This window comes from Podarcis liolepis (assembly GCF_965112155.1).
Source record: "Podarcis liolepis genome assembly, chromosome: 5".
Classification (NCBI taxonomy): Eukaryota; Metazoa; Chordata; class Lepidosauria; order Squamata; family Lacertidae; genus Podarcis; species Podarcis liolepis.
Window position 1 is genome coordinate 71012529 of NC_139556.1, and position 25691 is coordinate 71038219.

The 25691-nt window shown below is 42.7% G+C and overlaps 1 protein-coding gene across 2 annotated transcripts in view; it reads right to left on the minus strand.

Annotated features, from left to right (window-relative positions):
• Window positions 1-25691, minus strand: part of SPSB4 (splA/ryanodine receptor domain and SOCS box containing 4) — a 177498-nt gene that overhangs the window by 50858 nt on the left and 100949 nt on the right. The window contains exon 1 of one of the 2 annotated variants that reach the window (XM_083506607.1): window positions 17120-17995. The exons of the other annotated variant lie outside the window; for it this stretch is intronic. The gene's annotated coding sequence lies outside the window, so the exon portion shown is untranslated. Of the gene's footprint in view, window positions 1-17119; window positions 17996-25691 lie in introns of those variants that run through there. 2 annotated transcript variants of the gene reach the window in all.

Below are 25691 nucleotides of genomic sequence, written 5' to 3' on the forward strand. Positions count from 1 at the left end.
AAACTTGTTTTACGATTTGTGATGGGCTTCTGAAAAGGAAGCTGGAGAGATTTAACAAATGCTTATGGTTCTGAAACGTCTTTTGACCAGCCCATCCTGTGGATTGTTTGGTTTGAAAATACAAATGGAGGTGTTAAGTGGTGCTGCTACTATGTTGAAAAGCCTGAGCAGGATACTGCCTGCAAATGTATTTATTTAGGCTACATACCATGCCAAAAATCCACGGGTCTTTGACATGAGGTATTTCCCATCCAACATGCTTTTCGATGGTGCGTTACATTAACCATCTTGTTGAAAAAGAGACACTGAATATTCACTTGTATTTGTGCTAGGGAGCCACAATAAGCCACAAGTTGTGTGCTAAGACAGTGTGTGTGTTTAAGGACACCCTCTCAAAAGGTTGCAACGTCCACACAGCTCAAAAGAAAGCTATATGTCTTAAGTTTCCAGACTTCAAGTGATGCATATTCACACAATTCTGAATGCCCACAGCGCCACCTGAGTCCCCTGATATTGATGGTACATACCTCTAAAGTTAGAGAACTCTCAACTGCTCTTGTGTCTCTTTCTCCTATAAGCCACTATGTGTCTAAGAGTGACTGATCTTTTTTAAAGCAGTTCTTTCTTTCAAAGCTTTTCATGGTGGAGAAAACACATCCTTGGGCCCCAGAAAGTGGCAGTGTTCTCAGCACGTTTCCTAACCTATTCTCTAGTGCTCACACTGCAAAAACAATCTGCTCCAGGACTCTAGACAATGAAAGTGAAGGTAAGGCTAGAAAATCCTCGCACCTAGAAATGCCTTCACACATGAACACACAAAGAGGTTAGTAGATACAGAATTCCTTGCAAATCGTCATACCGCCTATAGTCCCTGGAGGAGAACAACTGGCATAGCAGATTATAGCTTCTTAACAAGATTGCCAATATGCGATGCTGATGCAAGGATACAAACAGTTAACGCTGCCACGCACACAAAGCCTTGCACATTTATGATTCTCCTCCTATTATGGGTGAGAGGCAAAGAGGCTATGTGATTCCTCCAAGTTCGTTTCAATGGCATGACCTCAAACAAATACAAATTCTTCCCAATAAACTGAAGCGGGAATGGAAGAGAGTATGCCCAGAAATCAATATTCAGATTTCTTCCATTGTGGGATGCAATTCATAGTACCAAAGGTAAGCCAAAGGGCAAGCCTGCCTGACTAACAGCATTGTGATCAGCTCCCTTCCTGACCTTTTGCAATACAGAATGCAATTTTTTCCCCGATGTACACAGTAAGGAATATTTACACATGGTGCATGTTAAACAATCTCCTCCTGATTCACTTGCAGATTGCAAAAGCACACTTTAAAAGTTATCCTATATTACATGTCAAGTTCATGCCTTTACTGGTTGTTGTTTTTAAGCCATGGTAAGTTTGCTCAAGACACATCCAAATTCCCATTCCTCTGCCAAAACATTTTATGTTTCTGGTTAACTTTTAGCATTTACAGAAGCCGTGTACTACTGGCCACCTCACATAAACTGAACACAGTGGCAAATGAACAGGGCACTAACACTCTGGTTAGCTCTGCTGAAAGAAACTGATTCATTGCAGAAGCCTGTGCATGTTTACTCAGAAGTCAGCCTCTCTGTGATCAACAAGATGAACTGCTGGGTAATCACGTATAGGACTGCAGCCTTACTCTTTTGAGAAAAAAACCCCCATTAACTCCTGTAAGAGGCAGAAATATTTCTGTAATGGTTTCACAATCATCCCCCACATAGCTGGGAAATGGTCAGATTAAAAGCACGGCATGCACCCAGCAGTGAGCAAGCCAAAGCCAAGCCGGAAAAAGAGTGTCAGTTTCACTTTCCAGCACTCTCAGTGGAGCTGCCAAGACATTAAAGAATGTTATTCTCAGCACTAACAGTTAAATTGAAATCTTACCCGAAAAATTAAAATGGGGAGATGCTATTTCACCGTTAAAAAAAAATGCAGCCTGATACTGGGACAAGATAAGCATGTCAGACTTCCTGCAACACACAACGCTACTGAAAACATCCGGAAAACATTTGCAGATCTAGTTATGATCATTTCTAAACATCGAATTAGATACACTCTTTGATTTGCAGCAAATAAAACCATACAGAGATATTGAATGGATAGCAGAATGATTCCATATAGAGATACCAGGGGTTTGGACGTGTTATGTTTTTCTTACTATTTTCACTTGCCCAGGCTTCTGGTTTTCCTTTTTCAATGAAACAAACAACACCCTCCCTGTTTATACACACAAATCCCTCACTACTACAGTATTGTAAATAACTGTTTTAGAGAAGAGCTGATGTTTCGACCCACTCGCCCAATATGCCCACAACTCTTACCCAGCCTGGTCCCACTAGTGCTCTCCAGATGTTTTGGAGTATAATCCCACAACCAGAGCACCTAACGGTCACAAATGATGGGAGCTGTAAGTCCAAAACTTCTGGAGGACTCCTTGCATAAAAGCCTTCCTACGAAAAGAGAACCTCACAGTGGAATCTCTTGCTCAGGGTGGACCTAAGCATACACAGAATCACAGAACTGTAGGAGTTGGAAGGGACCACAAGGCCATCAAGTTCAACGCCCTGAAATGCATGAACCTTTTGCCCAATGGGGCAGGTAAAGGAGGTAAAGAACCCCTGGATGGCTAAGTCCTGTCAAAGGTGACTATGGCGTTGTGACGCTCATCTCACTTTCAGGCCGAGGGAGCTGGCATTTGTCTACAGACAGCTTTCTGGGTCATGTGGCCAGCAGGACTAAACCGCTTCTGGCACAACAGGACACCATGACAGAAACCAGAGCGCATGGAAACATTGTTTACCTTCCCACCACAGCGGTACCTATTTATCTACTTGCACTGGCATACTTTTGAACTGCTAGGTTGGCAGGAGCTGGGACAGAGCAACAGGAGCTCACCCTGTCGCGGGGATTCGAACTGCCAACCTTCTGATTGGCAAGCCCAAGAGGCTCAGTGGTTTAGACCACAGTGCCACCCGTGTCCTTTTTGCCCAACGGGGCACTCAGAGCCATGACCCTGAGATTAAAGAGCCTTATGCTCTACTAACTGAGCTATCCCAGCTATCTAACATGGCAAAGGGAAACTCTTCCTTGACCCAAGAAGGACCCCTTTTATCATTCCTTACTCAACCCTGCATCCTCTGACCACCCCCCCCCAAAGCCTATCAACTTGATACTTCTGTAGAAAATCCCCCCCACCCGGGCACACCTTCTGTAGGCTACATACATATGCCAGTTCAGGGGCAGCTCTCATTGTTCATACAAGTGACATTATTTGTGCAAACCAATTTTTACACAATTTCTATCTTTCAGGTCTTCTTAAAGGCGGTAGCGGACATGGTATCCTTCCCATTCTGCACATTCAGATAGAGAAGAAGAGAGGCGATGAATTAAAGGCAGTCAAAAGGGTGGGAGGCGGGGAAGAGTTCAAACAAGAATGGATGTGCCATGCAGAGAATTCAGCAGGGCAGTACTACAGAAGCCACCAGAGCACAATTCATCTCTGCCAACACAGAACTGTCACGTTGCAGGACTGTGGCTGCTTTTAGAAGCGATGGCTTTTAGTCTGGGATGAGTCACTTCTGAATGTTAAGAGTGAAAATGCAAGGGGCCCTTCTCTTTAAAGAAAACAACGAACCTTCGGTCTGGACAAACTGCACCAGCGACAGCCTCTGATGATGACTTTGAAGCAGCAACAGGCTGGTATGAGGGAGGAATTTCTTCAGGTATGCTTCTGGGAAGGCATGCCTCTTTCAAATCCCTTTGGGACGTCACAAGGAGAACATGAGGACCACAGTTCTCTCTTGTTGTTGCTTCCCCAATGACCGGCATTCAAAGGCAATTAGTAGCCACTGATAGCTTTACCTTCCATAAATTTGTCTAAAGCTCTCTTTCAAGCCATCCAAGATGATGATCATCCGCTTGTGCCAGCAAATTCCATAAGTTAACTATGTGCTGTATGAAGAACTGCTTCCTTTTGTTTGTCCTGAATCGCTGCCAGTCAGCTTCATGCGGATGACCTTGAGTCCAACTGTTATAAGGGTGTGTGTGTGAAACCTTTCTCGTCACTATCTCCTCATAAGCAGATACCCCCACCAACCCCCAAAACAGAACTAATACTATTGCACCTCGCACCATTTCGAAATTATGTGCAATGCTAAAGCGAAACAAAAAATCTGTACAACTCAAAACAGTGGGGGAAGGAACCACAAAGGGCTGGGGGATACACAAGACACAGCACACCAGTAATATAAACTACCAGAAATATTTCAGGAACTGACATTTTTACTGAGACATCTGGAATGTTAATTTAAGTCAGGTGTAACTAATCTGCTCCGAGAACAGGCCCAGAAAAAAGGTCACAACCTTGCCTTGTAAAGACAAATAAGTTTTTTCTTAGAAAGCAAATGCCGTAGCATCCAAACACTCGATTGAACCGTCAGACATATGGAGATGGCCTGAAGGGATCGTATGTATAAATATGGAATTATGATACATGAAAAGTATAATTATGAGCATTGCAAAATTATCACCTCAACCGTATGACCTCTCAACAAACTAATGATTCCTCAATGCTCCATATCCACATTTGGCAGCAGACTAGGGACCCGTTTGGCAACAGGTTAGGATGCAGAAGAAGCCCATTTAATTGTATAATCATGGTTTGGCTACAGCTGGGTTAAAACTCTTGTTGCTACAGGCTACCTTTTTGTAAATTCCTGTTGCCCAACAGTATACTAGCATTACCGTGTTTTTCTACACAAATGGAAGCTCCCAGATCCCTGTCACAATGACCTTTAAATTTGTTCATCTTATTGTAAAAGTTTCATATTAAAGCAAAAAACTTAACTAACAGCCCTTTAGTTTCCCCATTTGTTAGTACCTCTTCCAGTTTTGTTTTCTTCAGTTGTAAGTTTCCCAACCATGTATGTTGGACCGAGTGCTTTTGGTAAAATACTCTTCAAGTATTGTATTGACAGATATTGAAAACACTGAGGTCTCTCCTCCAATTATTAACTCTATTCTGTGTCTAGACAATGCTTGCTCATTTATAATAAAGGGGCTGAATCTGTCCACTTTATTTATTTCCCAGTTTTGAAAAATATGAGTATACTCTTCTATACTGTCTTGTTATGGTATGATATTAAAAATGGAAGTTTGTGCACTTGCAAGGTCTAGAATCATAGTTCTGTTTTCCTATAATGTTACCTACATATTTTGGAGAAGAGCAACTAGCCCCTATCTCCTGAAAAGGAAAGCTAAAAGTCTGACTCAGTTATCCTCAATAATATTTTGCCATGTACAGTGGCAGAGGATACAGTTATGGGTTTGTTGTTGTTTTTTAATTACTATTATGTCTTTGGCTTTTTAAAACACTTTTGCACCTTAACTTCCAAGTCTCACACACAAGGGCACGCAGATTCTGGTAGCTTTTACCCTTTAGTAAAGGCAATACCCTCAGCAAAAATGGAAAGCAGAAACTGGTGAATAATATGCTTTCATTAAAGAGTGATACTCTTAACATTGAAGAGAGCTGCCAATTGTATGAGAGAGATTAAGGGATTGCACATTGTTCCCTGAGGAAGAGGTTTGCTAGTATAATTTGGAGGAAGTGTTATAATTCAGCCAAGCACTCAAAATGAGGTTGATTAGTTTGCCAATGACAAAAGGCAAGAATACACCCCACTGAGACCTGGCATTCTTAACTTTCCAAGTTCTACCATCATCTGTTGATTATGTGACAATAGCTTTCAGCACCACAATGGCTAAAAAAGACTTTGGTGGTAAAGGGGGCTGGGGGAGTAGAGATCTCTTTATGCTATGGGGCAACACTCTTAAGAGAATTTCAATTATAAGAACTTGAATGGAGTCTGAATGGATTCTACACATTAGTTGCTGCTGAGGATTTACAGCTTAGTATCATGTTTCTCTGAAGATTCGTGCTCTTGATTTGTTTCTACTGCAGTCCTGCAAAAAGACTCAAAAACCACAAACATTAAAGAGCACAACTAAAAGCCACAGTAGCGCCTTAACACAATCTAACAGAATTTTCTTTGGCAAACTATTTTTTCAGACGAACAAACTGTACCACTGAAGACAAATTAAGGCTTCTGAAGGTCACAAGATAAGGCATTATCTATCTATCATCTATCTATCCATCTATCTATCCATCTATCTATCCATCTATCTATCCATCTATCTATCATCTCCCACCTGGCCTCTCACTAAACTGAAGGGTGAGACAAAATCATTTATGACCACAGTATAGAGTTATCCGCAATGAATTCAGTGGGACTTACTTCTAAGTAGCCAAGCATAAGAGCAGACATCAAATATTTGGATTTGACTACAAATTTATATGGGTAAATTAATATGAACCCTTGACAATTTATTCAGCAGCTGCCTATTTAGGAAGGCCCCTAGGAGACCGGTAACAGGCTGGTTAGTCCTTAAAGGAAAAGGTACCCCCCTGACCGTTAGGTCCAGTCGCGGACGACTCTGCGGTTGCGGCACTCATCTCGCTTTACTGGCTGAGGGAGCCGGCGTTTGTCCACAGACAGTTTTTCCAGGTCATGTGGCCAGCATGACTAAGCCGCTTCTGCCGGAAATACCATTTACCTTCCCACTGGAGCAGTACCTATTTATCTACTTGCACTTTGACATGCTTTCGAACTGCTAGGTGGGCAGGAGCAGGGACTGAGCAATGGGAGCTCACCCCGTCGCGGGGCTTCAAACCGCCGACCTCCTGATCGACAAGCCCTAGGCTCTGTGGTTTAGACCACAGCACCATTTGCATCCTTAGGCTGGTTCAAATGCAGTGCTAATAATACCACCAGGTTGATCCAAATATATACTGGCCTATTTCTACGTCTCTCTTTTTTTAATGGTGACCCAGGCCATTCGTTGTGTGAGAATGTTCCTCACAACTGTGAGTGGAGTGGATAGAATTCCACAGGATATGTGTGAAACAGTCAAGATCCAGTGATTCACAGGCATGCGCCTCCAGATGATGGATATGTGAGGCACCATTTAGGTCCCCAGGCATCTTCACTTGGTTGCACTTGACCAATAGCCTGGTGTAAAATGTGCCTGGCACCTGGATAATTTTGAACACTGGTTATGGAACAACTTGCCCCATGATTGGACCATTCCACCATTTCAGTCTGTTATTAATGACCGTTTGAAGGGTTATTGTGAAGAGGAAGGCAGAGACCAGACAATCTGCCTTGCATTATTTGGGGAAAGCATGCAATACAAATATTAAGATTCTATTTCTCCGCAAAAGTTCATATGCAATTTATGTGGCCAAAATTTTACTTGCTTCTATAGAACTCCTACAAAGTTCCTAGACAAGGTTTGATAGATAACAGAGTACACTAATAATACATTGAATAAGACATGAACATTTTTAAATAGCTGCTGGAGAAGCCAAGCGTGTCTTGTAATATGAAGTGCCACCACATATTTAAACCTCTGTAATTTAAAACAGAACATTTGGAAGTGATGCACATAAAACTTTCTATTTCATACAGAGCAGCTTTATTTCATTAAAAAGGTGCAAGTGTCTGTGTGGAAATGTGGAAAGTTTAAGCACAGGGGATATTTATTAGCATTAGAAAGTTAATTGATTTAGCCACAGGCCACAACAAAATATTTAAGCAAACAGAAAGCACAACAAATTAAACAGATGTAAGTTGTTCAATTTATCAGCAAATAAACCATGCCCATATTTACAAACTCCGCTCTTACTAGAACTTCCAGGAAATAAAAAAAAGTGTAATTGTGATAAAGCACTTTGCCCTTCTATCATAATCAAGAGTATTTTGTCTCTAGTTATGTTATGTTTCTTGGAAAGAACAGTACAACTGGAGGACATCTGAGTACATGGAACATTATAGGAGGACATGAGATTTTCCTGAAGCCTACACAAAATGAGATTTTTGGTACACCAGAAGGGACCTGGAACATCCACAACTGTTTCGTGATAGGTCACTGCAGCTATCACATTTTACTTCTCTGATAGGACTTCCTCCTTCACCGCTTTTGCTAGGAGAAGAAAGATTTTGACCGTCAAGGACTTTCCCATTATGTTGGACCTAGAGTGCAAAATTCGGGCATATTATGAGAACTCTGAAGGGCATATACAACTGCAGAAGTTTTCAAAATACATGTCAGTGAAGCAGGACTGGATTTGTATTTGCATATAGTTTACTGAGTAGACACTATAGTAAATTTAACACCCACAATAATTATGTATTGACAAATACTTGGAAAGCACTAGTAAATGTAGACAGGGCCCAAATTTTGACAGCCTTAGCAGCTATCTATAATTTGTGGTCACCCAAATTTCACACACACATGCAAATTTATCCCAGGCTCCTGGTACACTGAAAAGAGATGGGGAGTCTGTGTCTCTTCCGATGTCGCTGGACATCATCCCCAGCAAATGTTCAGTGATAATGGGAGTTTCAGTCCAGCAACATCTGGAAGGCCACAAATCCTGCATCCCTGATGGAGGATGCTGTGGGAGTTTTGAGTTGGTCTTTCACTTCATGTTAGGCTTTGGAAAAACCCAGAAGCAGTGAAGTTAGTTGCTATTCCTTCTAATGGTCTAAAGTCCAATGATGTGAGAAAGTGACTGTGTCTCACAAGTTCTCTATGGATTCCAGAAAAGCTAAGAGAGATACAAAGTCTGTCTCTCTTGTTGCGCATGAAAGACCCAGTCCCTCCAACTCCTCTAACTGCAGGGGAAAGGTCCTTCACTTTGTACTAGCATCCAGGGCAGGTAACTGCTGAAAAGATTTGTTGCAAAATTTCTACCACAATGTTTCTTTATAAATTCAAAGCAACTTGAGAAAATGACCAACACAACAATCAGCATAATAATAATATACCAATACTAAACTACACTAGAATGTTGGTGAAAAGCCTAAAAGCACACACATGAAGCTTAAAAGAGAGGGAACCAACCACAACTTTCTAGGGAGAGAGTAAAAGACATGTAAAAGACATTGTTGGTCCCCAGAATCTAGCTCAGTGAACAGATGTGGGGAGAATGGTATCACATTTTGCCTAAGGAATCTCACTGCAGGGTTAGTTCCCTGGAAAGACTCGTTGGTGGTCTTCTTGTGGTGAACTAAATTGAGACATGCATAGGATTGAGTGTACAAGACTACAATCTTAGGCTGAAATCCTACACACACTTACCTGAAAGTAAATCCCATTAAACTCAATAGGACTTACACCTGAGTATACACACATAGAATTGCACTGATGGTGGCAGAAACTACAGGCACAAATACAGACTTCTGTGAAGGTGTTTTCAGCCAAAGGCTCTTAAGGCCAATTTAAAACATAACTCAGCCCTGATGCAGACTACTAAAAGGGGAGGAAAATGTTTCCACAGAGCAGCAATCTGTGCAAAAGGAGTAACATTTATAATGAGCTTATCATATAAACCAGACCAACAATAGGGAGTCTATCTCACAGACACACCTCCTGGCAGGACCTGGTATGCATTCACATTCCATATGATTCAGATAGATGATCCAATATACCTAATTACAATCATTATCTCCAGTCACCCCCTACATAAGCTTCCAACACATCAGCTCTGAGATAACTGCAGCCTTGTGGGAGTACCCTCTGAACTGGTCCTAGTCTGGAAGTTCCAAGTCAGCAGCCTGAGTGAAACTTTGAAGTGGATTGTAAAGAGATCTAGCCAGCAGCCCTCTCCTACAATTGGCTTAAGATAAGCACCACAGTACTCCTGAGTCTCTGAACCATCCTTTTCCACTGGTACAGGACTTGGTTCAGTTTGTTTTCCAATCCTCTCTGTGCTTCCCATTTGTATTCTCATCCCTTGTGTTTTGAGAACTTTATTCCATGCTTTGACAAAGGAGAGATGTGTACACTAAGGGTCATGATAGTCTGTTTGTTGGAGTTTTCTAAGGGGAGGAGGGTATTCCTGAAAAAGAGTGAAAGAGACAAAGAGAATGTGTCTACTGTGTGGATGTGGTTTCAGTTAAAAATCATGTTTTGCAGTGCACTCTTTTGCACAGGAGGGACACGAGTGGCGCTGTAGGTTAAACCACGTCAAAGTGCAAGTAGCTAATGTGATAAGTGTAAGTACTGCTCTGGCGGGAAGGTAAACGGTGTTTCTGTGCACTGCTCTGGTTCGTCAGAAGCGGCTTTGTCATGTTGGAAACATGACCCAGAAGCTGTATGCCAGCTCCCTCGACCAATAAAGCGAGATGAGTGCCGCAACCCCAGAGTCGGCCATGACTGGACCTAATGGTCAGGGGTCCCCTTACTTTTACCTTACTTTTACACAGGCATAGGCAAACTCGGCCCTCCAGATGTCTTGAGACTACAATTCCCATCATCCTTGACCACTGGTCCCGTTATCTAGGGATGATGGGAGTTGTAGTCCCAAAACATCCCAAAACATCTGGAGGGCCAAGTTTGCCTATGCCTGCTTTTGCAGATGGAGTTGCAATGCTGGCTTTGTTCATACAGTGCTGACTAGCACTGTCCTTTCTACTTCTCCATTCACAGAGCTAGGGATCTTACCAATCTTTTGCACATTCAGGTAGGTAGCTGTGTTGGTCTACCTATCTGAAGAAGTGTGCATGCCCACGAAAGCTTATACCTAGAACAAACCTAGTTGGTCTCTAAGGTGCTACTGGACAATTTTTAATTTATTTCAATCTTTTGCACAGTTCAGCTGCATCACCTTGCAGTGGCATAAAACACTGTCACCTCTCACCCAAGACACTCGGCTGCTATCCTATACAGGTTAGCCACTCCTTGACAGTGGATATTTCCAGGTTTTTAGTGATAAATAATGCTTTGAATGAATTCACAGCAGCATCAAACTGAAAACTAAATAACTCTGGGTGTCCCGTCTAAGCATACTGCAATTTAGACTTTGTAAAAATCCACAACAAAGAGATTGCTGTCAGACTGAACTGCAAAGTTGAAGGCTATATTATGCCTCTCATCTACTAAGAGATGCCTGTTCAACTGTGATAGGGATAGAATGGGAAAATACAGCAAAGAAAGAGCCAAGAGTTCTGTATTCCGAATTGAAATTGTAGTAAGTGTGTGACCTGCCACACACTAAATTGCCCTTGCCTCCTGATTGCCCGATGTACCCAGAATTCAATCCAGTGCCTCATTCTCAATGAAGCCCCTATTTGAACTGGTTATAAAAGAGGATTGCTGTAAATGCAGTGTCATTCTTTGGTTTCCTGCCAAGCAGTGTTCCAGAGTCTGTTCAGCTGGCAGACAATCCTCTTTGCACAATGTGTCATCTGAAGTCAGCTTTTACAATACTGGGGAAAACAACCTTCATATTGCTCTCCACTCTTATTGCTCCACTTAAAAAAAAAAGGAATTATGTGTTGTATATCATTCTGCTATCCATTTAAGATAAGCAAGGGAAAACTCTGCCTGGCAGGCTTCACTACTTACTACTATCAGCAACCCAGTACCTAAGTCAGGAACCTGTTCCTCTGAAGTTGCTAAAATAATGTTGGCACAAAACACTGATAACAAACAAACAAACAAACAAACAAACAAAAAACACAAACCCCTTTGGGTAAAAGTCTCTATCCCACTCTGCTCTTTCCCAGAGGAGGCTGTCTCCCCAATCTCCAGAAATGAGAACTGCTTATACAGTGTGTCTCTGTCTTATCAGGATTAAGTCATAGTTTACAGACCCTCATCTAGCCTGTCAACAACCCCAGGCTAGATCCAGCACATCTACAGATTCTCCTGAGTCAGAAGGAATGGCTAGCTGAGTATCATTGGCTTTCACACTTCAAATCCTCATAAATGGAATCCTATGGGACCCTCAGCACAAAAGCTATGGGGCAAGTCCTTCAATGCTACTCTCTGCTAGGAATTCTCTATGTTGAAGCACCATAACACTGTGCCACAAATCCTTCAAATTACTTCAGGAGGGTGTCATGCCCCATGGTATCAAAAGCTGCCAAGAGGTCAAGGAGAATCAAAGGGCTAGTATTTTTTCTGTCCAATAAAGGTCATCAGAGAGGGCAACCAAAGCTGAAACTGGGCCAGAGGTCAGATTGAAATGGCTCAAGATAATTCACTTTATCCAGATGTGCCTGCAGTTACCTGGCCACCACACTCTGGATTACTTTGTCCAGAAAAATAATCTACAAGGTGGAGGCTGTCCAATATCTCAAGGTCCATGGAGGGCCTCTTCAGAAGGGGTCATGGCATCACCTCTTTCAAAGCCTTTGACACAATCTTCTCCCACAAGGCATTAACAATTCCTTGGGCCCAGCCAGATAATTCTTGGCTAGCTTGTACCCACCATGAGATATTGTCCTAAACTTTTAACTTACACTTACATTCTTGAAAAAACATCAAATGTCTTTATGGTAAACTACCCTTCTAGTAACTGAAGGTGACCTTTCAGACCATCTTCCCTACCATCAACAGCCCACCAACAAACATTTTAAACAAGTATTAGTACAATGCCTTTCTTCAAGCAAACAGGCACCATGTCTCAGGGGGAAAGGACAGTGTGATCCTACTCAGTGTAATCTTATGCATGTCTACTCAGAAGTAAATCCCACTGCATTCAGTTAGAATTTCTCCCAGGTAATGCAGAAAAAGGGGAAACTTCTTTAAAAGGTAACCTAGCATGGCATGGTGCTAAGAACAATAAAACATAGAAGATCAGAGGGCAAGGGGCAGAATATATTGAATGTAAATTCAATGAAGGGGGGGAAAGGTGAATGAGAACACTAAAATGGGAGCAAAAACAAGTGGAATATGCTGAACTCTAAACTCTGCCCCCGCTCTACACTAATAGTATAGCAAAAGCTAAAAATGCACAGTTGTTGCATCAAAGAGGAAAATGAAACACAGAAGTTAGGACACACATCAAGATTTGAGGAAAATAGAGACTCATGAAAGGACAAGCAGATGGTGATTGACTTCTGCAGGCACATAAGAGTAATTGAAAATGCAAGTCATAGACACAAAGAGGGTGGCAGACAACAAGCAAAGTATTGGCCACACATCCTTGGAGCAGATGGTTTGTGCTGGAATAATCCCATGCCAGCAAACAATGAGAAAAGCATGTGTGCCCAAGAAACAAGAGATGACAAGCGGTTGTCTGGACTGGTTAAGCCAGGACTGCAGGGCAGAGGGAGCAGGGGGGGAGAGACCTAGCTGGCAAATCCTGCTGCCAAGATGTATCCAAGAGGGCACCTTTAAAGTTAAATTCACAGGAGCCAAAGCTGGCATGAAGAATGTGCAAACTCAACATCTCAGCTGCTTTAAATGCCAATAAGCCATGTCATCTTCAACTTCCAACCTGGAGTCTTCTAGGTGTTTTTGACAACAACACCCATCAACTCCAGCTAGCATCTGCAGAGTACTAGGTTGGGGAAGGCTGATTCAGATAATCTAATTGCTTGCTATATACTGACATCCTTCATTTTTGCAGACCTCATATTAAATACACTGCGGCCTTGTTCCTGTCCAATAATCATAATGAAATAAGGTTTGCTTCTTGATTACAAAATGAGGCCATAGATCCCTGTGGAACGGCAGCCACTGCTAATTCTATGCTCTGCTGGCCTAAGGCCTGGATTTGCAAGTTCCACAGTATCAGAGAATTCCAACTTAAGCCGATGCAACACCAACTATACTCCCTCCTCACTTTAAACACATGAAAAGCATTTTATCCTCAGAAGTTGAGTGGAAGCTGGGGGATCTTATCATCATCATTCATAATGAAATGTACAGTACAGCTTAGGAGTTGTACTAAAGTGATGTGTCTGTCATGGATGAAGATTGCAAATAAGGAATGTCAGAAGAACAGCAAAATTAGCTAGTGGCAACTCTGTGGTGTTCACATGTTGACACTGAGCCCAGGTATATGTTGCCTCTAAACACAAGCATTTGTGTGAACAATACAGGTACATTCATTGAATATTACATGTGAATATGTACATGTAATATACATTCAGTTCAACTATCTGTGTAAACAGGTACACAGGCTGTACACTTGTTGAATGTAACATGCAAGCACGCCTACTTTTTCAAAACGAAAAGAGAAAGGACAGTAACAATTACCAGTAATAGTTACCAACTGCAAACAGCTTATTAGGCAAGCTCAACAGTTTGCAAGTTTTTAGGTTTGTAAAAAAAAGACAAGTAAAATAAAGTTGCTAAATTAGATCACTCTTTAGGGCAGGCATGGCCAAACTCGGTCCTCCAGCTGTTTTGGGACTACAGTTCCCATCATCCCTGACCACTGGTCCTGTTAGCTAGGGATGATGGGAGCTGTAGTCCCAAAACAGCTGGAGGGCGAAGTTCGGCCATGCCTGCTTTAGGGCATAGCCCTCCAAATGTTGCTGGACTACAACTTCCAACATTCCTGAGCATTAGCTCTCCTAGCTAGGGATGATGGGAGTTGAAGTACAACAACATCTAGGATCATAGATTCCTCTCCCCCAACCTCTATGATATCAGAAAAAATTCCAGTGCAATCTGAAAGTTTCCCAGTGCAAATGACCCTAATGTGCATGGGAACATTTTCCAAACATTCCTGTTGGCAAAGAATCCCAATTCAGAAGTTTCTGGAAAACCTACATCACTGCCCATGAACATCAAAGATAAATCCCATATCAGCTTAGACAGGTGGTGAACCTATTGTGGCTGTCAATTGCAACCCTACAAGTCAGGGATGTAAGTGGGGTAAAAGTGCTTTAATATGCAGACAGGCCATGAACAGGAGAATTAACTCTTGCTCCTCCAAAGAATGACAAATCCAGCAGATGGAACACCAGCAAAAACAGGACACAAAGACTTTTCCTTTCAAAGGGAGTTAGACGCTGACCTACACAAAGTGGGACAAAACAGTATCTAGGGAAGAAAAGGAGACAGAAATAGTCGCCTGCTCTTGGAACATGGAAAATCCATTACACCAAGCTCACACTGCCCCTGTGCCACAAGAAGTCTGCAGAGTTAATAAGGAATGCCACAGACCAGCAGGATACAGTTTTCACTCAGCAAGCATTATGCTACAAGATGGTACATATTTCTTTTAAGGTAAACCAAAACCTGCATTTTAACACTTTCCTCTGAGGTCTAAGCTACTCACCTCCTCATCCACCCAAATACCCATTATCTACACTGCAATTATCCAGAACCTGTGCCCTTTTGCATGTAATTTGGTATCCACTTACTTGTAAGATATTAAGGCTGCTGCTTATCTGGAAATTATGCATGCGCCCCAAGCAACGGAGATGTTCTGTAATTATCTTCAACTTTACATTGCTATGCAAACAATCTCACCAGGATTCGTGTAGGAGACCTATTATTATCCCAAGTAGCAAGAAACTATTAAATAATGAGATTCATTGGGAGCAATTGTCCAGGGAGAGCCCAGGCAACCACTCCCGAGTCCATTGTTTCCCATAAACAGTTAATGCAGGGCTGTGGTTTTTCGTTTCACAGCTTCTAGTCCATCCACTGGGCTCTCTCCTCAGCGGTGTCTGAGAAAGTCAGAGTGCCTCACATGCATTAATAAATTAAGCCTCAGTGCTCTTGCGAGAGGAGGGGAGGAGTATTATTTTTCCCCTAAGTGCAAGTGGTGAAACTGAGCAAAGAGAGGTTGCCCTAGGTCAAACAACGAGACACTGGCAGGCACAAATGGAAGAATGGCTTCCATTCTTGCATTTTAAACCCCACAAGCCTATTTCTTATGAAAGCCATGACAATTACGTTGACCAGCAGCAATCTTCTCCCCCTCAGTGTATACTCACACAACTTCCTGCTGCCATTAGCAAAAAGTAAATAAACGAAATTGCATCACAAGCTACAGGCTGTCTGAGCTACGAAGATCTATTACCCCTCCACACACATACACACACAAAGATGAAAACAGTTGCAAGGCTGAAAAATAGTCCTTTGGGAGCAGCCAGTCTCTTCTCTCCGGATAAGTCATTTCACAATGCAGTGTTATCTCGTTATGAATGGATTCTGTCACCGAGGGCAGGCAAGCACTGTTTAAAGGGAGGGAGGAGGGAGCCTAGGCTGATTGGCGCTAAGGATTGCAGCTTGTAATCAAATGGGAGATTAAAACAGTTGCTCATCTGTGGACAAAGAACTTTCCAGGTGGGATATTTCTCTCTCACACACACAGCCCCCCACAAAAAAATTATTTGCTATCCTAAAGGTACAGGTACTAAAATCAGAATATTGTTCTGTTTCCCCACCACCACCACCCGCTTCCTTTTCCTAGAATGAATGAGATTTGGTGTCTGAGAAATTCAATAGGGGTCTTATGTGAAACCCCACACAATATAGCATGAGATGTGGGGCGTTCTGAATGGAATTTCAGCAATTCTGCAGAACATCTCTGGGAAAGGCATGAGCAGAACTGATGCCTTTCGGAACCCTCCAGTTCCTACAAATCTAAAAAGTCACCCTTCCTCTCCCCTCCCCACCCCGCTCCCGCCAGAAAAAAAAGAGCAAGCTTAGCTTTGATTCGTGAGAGAAAAACTCCTGCCTCACTTTTGCTAAGGACAACTGCACAAATCTCGCTCAGGACTCTTTCACAATCGCTCGTTTGAGAAGTTGTTAACAAAACCTTCAGCGACTGCCTGTCACAAACCACTTGGCCAGGGACAATAAGGCGCTTATTTATCCGAAAAACCGTTTGCTTAGCTCGCTGCTACAAGGCTGGACAGACCAAAAAAAAATTTTAATGGGAAAAAATAGCCTACGCTAGTCATTCGCAAAGCAGACCCACTGAAATCAATGGGCACGTTTAAATCCATTGATTTCAATGAGTTTACTCTTGAGCATGGCCAGCGTTGGCTATTATCACATACGCCAAAGCAAGGACTGGAAAAGTTCTGAACTGCTCCATTAGCCCTTCGCTCCTGAGTCGCAAAAACGAGCCTTTTTTTTTGCTCCAGCATCACCCCTTGTAACTAACTGGAGCTGAACAGAGCCGTGGCTATTTTGGAGTCTGGCTGTGCGTAAAGCAGCCTTGGGGAGCGGCCCCTCTTCCGAAAACTTACCTCCAAGGGACCAGAAAAGCATCTCTGGCTGGATCCCGAGTTATTACTTTTCCCTCTATCTCTCGTCTTTTCTGATGTTCGAGACAAAATCCAGGAATGCTGGTGAAGAGGAGAGGAGAGCGCGCGAGCCTCTAGGAAGGCAACAGACAACAACAGCACGAGATCTTCTTGGGACTTCCCGAGAGCATTTCCCTGAAAAGTGGCGGAGGCACCAGACGGATCCAGGCAGGTTAATATTCCGCGCACCACCCCCCTAAAAAACGGGGGGGGGGAGAGAAGGCTGCGGAGACTTTGGAGAGAAGTTGGAGACGACTCGCGCCAAGGCCCCGCTTCCCGCGCTCCACGCGCCCGCCGGAGACGACAGAGGCGCAGACAGGAAACTCCCCGCTGGAAACTCTTCCCCAGAAGGAAGAGTGGCCTGGGAGCGAGCCGGTCCTGGTGCTTCTCCGGCCCGCCTCGCGGCTGCTGCTTCAAAGGCTGCCGTCGCTTTTGTGCCTCCGCTTTCTCCTCTGCCCTCCTCCTCCTCCTCCCTCTCCCCCTCCCTCCTTCATGACACAGACAGCCCAGATGGGAAGAGCCTGCCGCTGAAGCCAGGCCGGTGCCCCATCCTGAAAGCTGATCCTGCTGATCTCATCACCGAAGGCTACTAATCCAATGGCCAGGGAATTAAGAACAGATGGTGACGCCCCTTCTCTCTCTCTCTCCTCTCTCTCTTTTTCTAACCTCCCCCCACCCCACCGCAAAAAAACACGACCATTTAGCCTACAGGCAGAGAAGCAAGCAAGCGCGTACATACGCGCGCGCGCGCCCCAGACACCCGAGTCCACACCAACAGGCTGCAAAAGGGCAGCGGATCTCCTCGCCAACGGTGGCACAGGCTGCGTTTCCTGCCTGCGCGCCACACCAGAGTTCCCTGGCCGGCGTTTTACACCAGGCGGGGAAGCTGCATTATTTAACCCCTTGTGCATAATCGGTGCGAGTCAACCTCTGGAAAGGTGGGGAGTGGGGTGGTTTATGCAATTGTAGGCGCATGGGAGAGTTCTTATTACAAGGGTGTGGCTTGTCTATTATGTCACTAGCCATTCAAGGTTTTTTTGTTTTAGAACATCCAGTTTTGTTTTGACTTCTGAATGGGTTTTTAGCAGAGTTATTTATTCCCTGGCTTTAGGGGACACTGAGGTGTGGTGAAGAGGGAGCAGATGCATGTATTACTGTTGCATTTTTACTGCCAGGGCGGGGAAGAGCTGCTTGTGGGATTTTCTGCCTCCTGTGCCAAAAGAACCAAGCTGGGTACTACGCACCCTTTTGACATTTGCCGCTCTGGCTTGAGCTGACCGAGCGTACTCCTTTTTTCTCTGTGCTTTATGAAAAAGCATAGATGCTATTTTTCACTCTTGCCGGACATAATGGGAGCTCAACAAGTGGAACAGCTGTTCTTTCTTAATTTGCATTCATTTAAATTGGGTCCGTCCTTTCAGTTTTTAAGTTTCAGGGGTTCAAAACACCTCTTTTCATGAGATTGCTTCCCTTGCAAATAGATATTACAATTTATCAGCAGTGATATAGTCTTCCCTCCCCCTAAAAAATGTGATTTTATTTTCATTTGTCTTTCACCACCACCTTTTTCCAGGGCGGACCTGTTTTGTTGACACAAAAGGGCAGATTTAACAGATCCAGTGTTCAGTTGGGAGGAGTTCAAGTGTGATTTAAACATGCATGAAATAAAATATTTTGAAAAGGATTTTGATTTTTAATTATAGGGTGGATTATTCCTCCTGCTTCGAAGCCATTTGGATTATTATTATTATTATTAATAGTAATATTTTATTATTTATACCCTGGCCATCTGACTGGGTTTCCCCAAGCACTCTGGGCTGCTTCCAGGAAAATATAAAAACAATAAAACATCAAGCATTAAAAACTAGCCAATACAAGGCTGCCTTCAGGTATCTTCTAAAAGCTGTGCTGTTCTTTACTCTGAAGAGTCTCTTAAATCCAGTCTATCTTTAAGGTAGTTTGGTTTGAAATAGCAGTGCTATTTCTTAATTTATTTACTATTTGTATGTATTAGCTATGCTATAATATACATTTTCTGGGCAAGGGTGTTTCTACTATAGCAATTGTGTGGAGCAGCTAATCGAAAAGAGGACTCATACCCTTGCAATATTGTCATGCTCAATGCTCTCATAGGCTTCCATAAATCAATAGGTACTCTGCTAAAGTTCAGTGTTCATTTACTTCAGTCATCTCCATTTCAGATCAACATATAGTTCAGCATACTGTTAAACCTAAAATACCATGTGTTGTTTCCAGTGCTGTGCAAGAGGTGTCCTCCTTGCACAATAGGATTTCCACTTCCTCTCCTCTTCCCATGCAAATATGCTCCATAGGGTTTCCAAATGCTGGGGGTGCACAGGAGGACAGCAGAGGTGGAAGAAGTCTTGTTACAGAAATGGAAGTCTAACCCTAACCCCATACAATCAAGACAAATGAGTTACCGGTATTTATTCACTCTACCTTTATCCCACCTTTCTTTTACTGAACTCAGTGCAATGTTCATACATTTCCCGGGCATTCTCCCATCCAGGCACAGACCAGAACCTGATTAGCCTAAACAAGATTGCTGCATCATGTGCCTTTAGATTATAACCCTGACACAATTGACTACATGGCCAATATAATATATAGTGTCTGGATGATTTCATTGCAGCCACTGGAATTTGGCTAGAGCAGCTTTTCTTGTGTATAGCATGTTATATACTGAAATAAGTACTGTAAGATTTCCTGCATTGCAATGAGTTGGACTATCCATGTTTCCCAATCTGGAGTCTCCAGCTGTTTTTGGACTACAGCACCCATCATTCCTAGCCACTGGTCTTGCTAGCTAGGGATGATGGGAGTTGTAGTCCAAAAACAGCTGGTGACCCAAAGTTGAGAAACACTGGACTAGATGACCCTTGGGGTCCCTTCCAATTCTACGATTCTGTGATTCTATGAATCAGTATGGCTAACTTAACCCAGCAACACCCCACCCCCTGCTCACACACAATCAAAACACGCTGTAACCAACTACGCCTTGGACCCTCTGCTCTCTTGCACCAACAAAAACAAGATGCCTATCCATGTGATGTTGAAAAAAAAGCTCCACTCATGTACTATGTAAAGAATGAAAGTTTAGTGTCTCCCTCGACTCCCCCCATTCCCCATTTCTCTTTCCTCCTCAACCCCACATTGCCTATAACAAAAATGTCTCAACCTGACTGCAACTGACCTGTGTGAAGGATTCTACGATTTGAAAACAAGAGGCACTGAATGTGCTTTTGTTACTTATGGAAAAACTTTTTATGAAAACCTACTTTTCAAAGTCAGTATTGTTCTTATTTATTGATAAACAGAGAGAAAAGTATACATTCCCTTCAGTGTTACAGACTAGTACATCAGAAACCTATACAGTTGTACCTTGGAAGTCGAACGGAATCCATTCTGGAAGTCCGTTCGACTTCCAGAATGTTCGGAAACCAAAGTGTGGCTTCCGATTGGCTGCAGGAAGCTCCTGCAGCCAACAGGAAGCCACAGAAGCCCCGCTGGACATTTGGGTTCCAAATAACGATCGCAAACCAGAACAATCACTTCCGGGTTTGCAGCATTCAGGAGCCAAAACATCCAAGTACCAAGGCGTCCAGGATCCAAGATACGATTGCATTTTGTTTCTGAATAACAGGTGCTGGGACTACTCGCAAGTGGGGAGAGCGCTATTGGGTTCAAGTCCTGATTCTTAGCTTCCCATAGGAATCTGCTTCGTTGGCCATGTGAGAACAGGTTGCTGGACAAGATAGGCCATTGGCCAGACCCAACAGGGCTCTTCTTATGCTGTATTGATGTGCCAATGAAAAATAAGTGTTGTTGTTTAGTCATTTAGTCATGTCCGACTCTTCGTGACCCCATGGACCAGAACACGCCAGGCACTTCTGTCTTCCACTGCCTCCCGCAGTTTGGTCAGGCTCATGTTTGTAGCTTCGAGAACACTATCCAACCATCTTGTCCTCTGTCGTCCCCTTCTCCTTGTGCCCTCCATCTTTCCCAACATCAGGGTCTTTTCCAGGGAGTCTTCTCTTCTCAGAGAGTACTCGGGGCTGATTTCCTTCAGAATGGATATGTTTGATCTTCTTGCAGTCCATGGGACTCTCAGAAATAAGTGAACTGCTAGTAATAGTTACAATGATTTTTTTTCTTTAAAAAATGAGCCCTAATGAAACACTGTTTAACTTCTATGTTGTAACATAATGTGGTAAATAGAAAGCTTTCAGGCAGGCTTCCAACCAGCATATTATCATCTGCCGAAAAGAGCACATACTTTTGTCGAGGTTTATCCCCAGCATGTTAAAAATAGCAACTGTCTGTGCTACAACCATTATTTCATTACTGAAGATGGTATATGCTTCACTTAAAGTGGAAAGCTGCTATGACAGCGTATATAAATTCCAAACACTTCCTCTGACAACTTACATAACTCTCCTTAAAAGAGGATCAGCGATACTCTCAGTAGCCAAAATAAAGAAGTTCCTTCCAGTAGCATCTTAAAGACTATCTGAAGAAGTGTGCATGCACACGAAAGCTCATACCAAGAACTAACTTAGTTGGTCTTTAAGGTGCTACTGGAAGGAACTTTTTTATTTTGACTATGGCAGACCAACACGGCTACCTATCTGTAACTGGAACTCTCAGTAGCATTATCCATTTTCAGAACCTGACCTTCCTCGCACAGAAACACTGGCAAAGCAACTGATTTTGAAAGAGTTGTGGTATATGTGTGTAAAGGGAAGAAAGAAGTGTGTGTGTCTTTCTTTCTGTGTGTTGCTAAGGGATTTTTGTGAGAGTATATGTTCAAAAGGAAAAAAAAATCACTGGCAGGACAAGTAGGCAAAAGAAGCATAATCAACACCGCATTGCCACTGCCCAAGATTGTCCTCAGAGGCTCTGTTCTTGGGCAGACCACTAACGTTTGTCAAGTAGGTAGATAGTAGAAATAGGGACTTTTCAGTGTTGGCTCTATACTTGTGGAGTTCCTGCCCAAAAATTTAACTTGCCCCCCTGGTGGCTTTTAAACGGTCCCTAAAGGCTTTTTCATTCCAGCAAGCTTTTTATTGATTCTAAAAACCTCAAGGGAGATTGCACCATGAAATCACAGAATTACAGTTCATCCAAATGCCCAGTGCTATCACTTGTGGCTTGGTTTTGATCACAATACATGTATAAATTAGTTTACAAATGCCAAGGTATCTGTTATTGTCAACAACTGTTTCAGGAATGGCTGCTGTTAATAATGTAAATTACCTTACTGCATTGCATTTCCCTCTGATCTCGTTGTTCATATCTCCCTCCACCCACTGTATATATATAGTTACATAGTCAGGATAACACTTCATACACCTGATGAAGGGAAATGTAGTCCACAAAAGTTCATTGCACCCACATCAGGTCTTCTCTAGGGGAACAGCCAGCTCCTTTAGAGCTCCAAAAAGCACAACTTTATCCTTTTCTTATTTTGATGTAGTCTACTGCTGCTGCTTCCTTTAATTTATTTTTTGCACAGACTTTTGGCTTGTCCTCACCATCAGAATAAGCATGAATCATCACCAATCGGAGTTTGGGTCATCTTAGCTCCCATTGAGATGGATATCCAGAACAATATGGGTTATCAACACTACTTTGTCAAGCCTCGAGGTATTGCCTCAGGGAAACTGACACTGATAGCTCTGCTCACAGAATTCTGATAGGAAATGCATACCAATATGGACATTCATGCAAGATACATTCACAGGAGAGCCAGGATTGGCTGACCCACTCCTGCCAAGTGGATACGTGGTAGCAAACTTGGTTTTATTGCTGTGTAATGCATGGAACAGGCCACAGAAACATGAGTACACAAACTTCCCATATGCACTTAACACACATGGATGTACCTAAAAACATTGTGTGTACATGAGCATGAGTGTGTGCATACCCTTTAGGAAAAGCCAGTTCTCCATTTGTGTTCCTGAAACTATATTTCTCCCATATATCACAGTGATCCTGGGAAACGTGATTTACCCTACACAGAGCTACAATTCCTAGCACCCTTAAACTACAGTTCCCAGGATCCTTTGGGGGGGAGTCATGTGCTTTAATCATAGGGCATGAATATGGCCTAAGTGAAGGCAGCTTCAGATTTTTGTCTTAGTCTTTTGAAGAAACTGAGAAAAGAATGGTAGGTAATCTCTTGCTTTTATGGTTCATTGCTTCTCTGAATACATTGCAAATATAGGTATCATAAAAGCAGTACAGGCCATGATAACTTAATTAATGTCGGCCATATTCATTCTCGTTTTCTAGGAAGAGCTGTCTTGCTTTCAGGTCTGTAGCCAAGTTCATAATGTGTAATCTTTCGAGAAATGATTTGTGATTATTATTTTTAAAAAATCCAGTTGCCTTATAAACAGTGCTTGTCATTGTGTGAAAAATCAGACTATGATATCAACAGGCCTGCAAGCCTTGGCACATAATAAACTCTTTTGAGCCTCAGCAATGAAGCAAGCACAAACCAAATATTTGTTTTCCTGACTGTTTACAGGAAACATTCCAAAGTAAAATAAAAATGCCTTCACAATTCCTTTTACGTTCTGCTCATGCCTCACTCTCATCAAAGTTGCAGTCCTTAAGGTTATGTCAGGTTCAGCTAACGTAATTTGATTTCTCCGTGGATCAAGGATGCTAATATAAAACTATTTCTCCATGTAAAGTGGGGAAAGCATTTTTGCAACTCCTGTTTCATCCATTCTGTACACAGCTTAGCAGAAAAGATGGGCTCCCTTTCCTCCAACACACTGGAAGCATAATATCACTGAGTTCAGGCAAATGAAGAGCTCCCAGAAAAGTAGATTGAATCAGTATTGAATGGATCCATACATTCTGTATTTATTTTTCTTTAAAAAAAACCAAACTATTCAAAAGAGTGGCTCAAGAGTCCAAAAAGTGAGGGAATGTACTCTGCAAAACCTTGATGTGTAGAAGAAGAGTTTGGATTTGATATCCTGCTTTATCACTACCCGAAGGAGTCTCAAAGTGGCTAACATTCTCCTTTCCCTTCCTCCCCCATAACAAACACTCTGTGAAGTGAGTGGGGCTGAGAAACTTCAGAGAAGTGTGACTGGCCCAAGGTCACCCAGCAGCTGCATGTGGAGGAGCGGAGACGCGAAACCGGTTCCCCAGATTACAAGACTTCCTCTCTTAACCACTACACCACACTGGCTCTCAGAATGAGCCTATGCACAACACCATGGTAAACTGAGAGGCCTGTGAAGGCACCTGTAGCAGAGATGGAAAGTGTGTGGCCCTCCATATGTTGTTGGATTCCCAAATTTCATCACCTTCAGCCACCATGACCAATAGTTTGCCATTCCTAACCAAGGACATGCACACACACAAACAACAGGATTGCAGTGAAGAGGGGCAGCCTGGCTGGTTTTAAGCAGAGGTTGGGTGGCCATCTGTCATAGAGGCTTTAGTTGAGATTCCTACATTGCAAGGGGTTGGACTAGATGACCCTCAGGGTCCCTTCCAACTCTATGGTTCTAGGATTCCCTCACACTGACAGAATCTGTGGAGAAATGGCAGTGGTTGTGTCCTTATAAATATCTGTTGTTTTCTTCCATGGCCAGTAGGATCATGAAAACCCTTGCCCAAAAGATACTTGAATCTTTGCAGAAGGAACTGAGTTATTTATTCAGAAGTACCAAGATAAAATAGTTCCCTCAAATCCCACAGCTAACATTTTCTCAGTCCTACATGGAGAATGTCACTGACCAGGAGACAGTACCACTCTGCAACCATATAGTGGTAAAAGCAGACTAAGGTGCTCTGGTTTAAGTTAGGATTTGCAAGACCCATTTCCTAAGATCTGAATCAGTTTCCCTCCCAAGAAAATTGGCTGGGTGTCAATTTCACTCATGATATCTGATCCAGAAAAATGGGGAGCTAATCAGCCATGTGCATTTGGATAGCAGAACTCATATTAAAAGACTTCCACCCAAGCTTCCAGATTCAGTAGACATTTTTCCACTATGCTGGGTCATGAAAAAGTGAACTCTTTAATTAGCATATTGAATAAGCCACCGTTCACATCACTTCACTAAAATTTTATTTCCTTCATTAAGCACCGTCTCCTGTGCTACATAAACAGAAACACAAATGCCTGCAACAATTCATCATTATATCCCCTCAGCCACTCACAGCTCTGTATAGCACCTAACTATGAGCAAGTTAAAAAAAAAACCGACTGCATTCTCCCTTGCTTACTCATATTTCTTACGCTTCCTGCAAGGAGCTCAGAACAGCTTATGCATCACTTTGTTTTATTTATTTATTTGCTTGAGAAGATTATTGGCTGCTGTTTAGTACAAAACTCCCAAGACAGCATACAATTTAAAATAACAAATACAAGAAAGCACAATAAAAAAAGAAAGCAATGTGAAATCTTAGAAGCAGCCTCCATAAAGCCTGTGAACTCAGTAAAATCAGAAAAAGCCAGAAACCA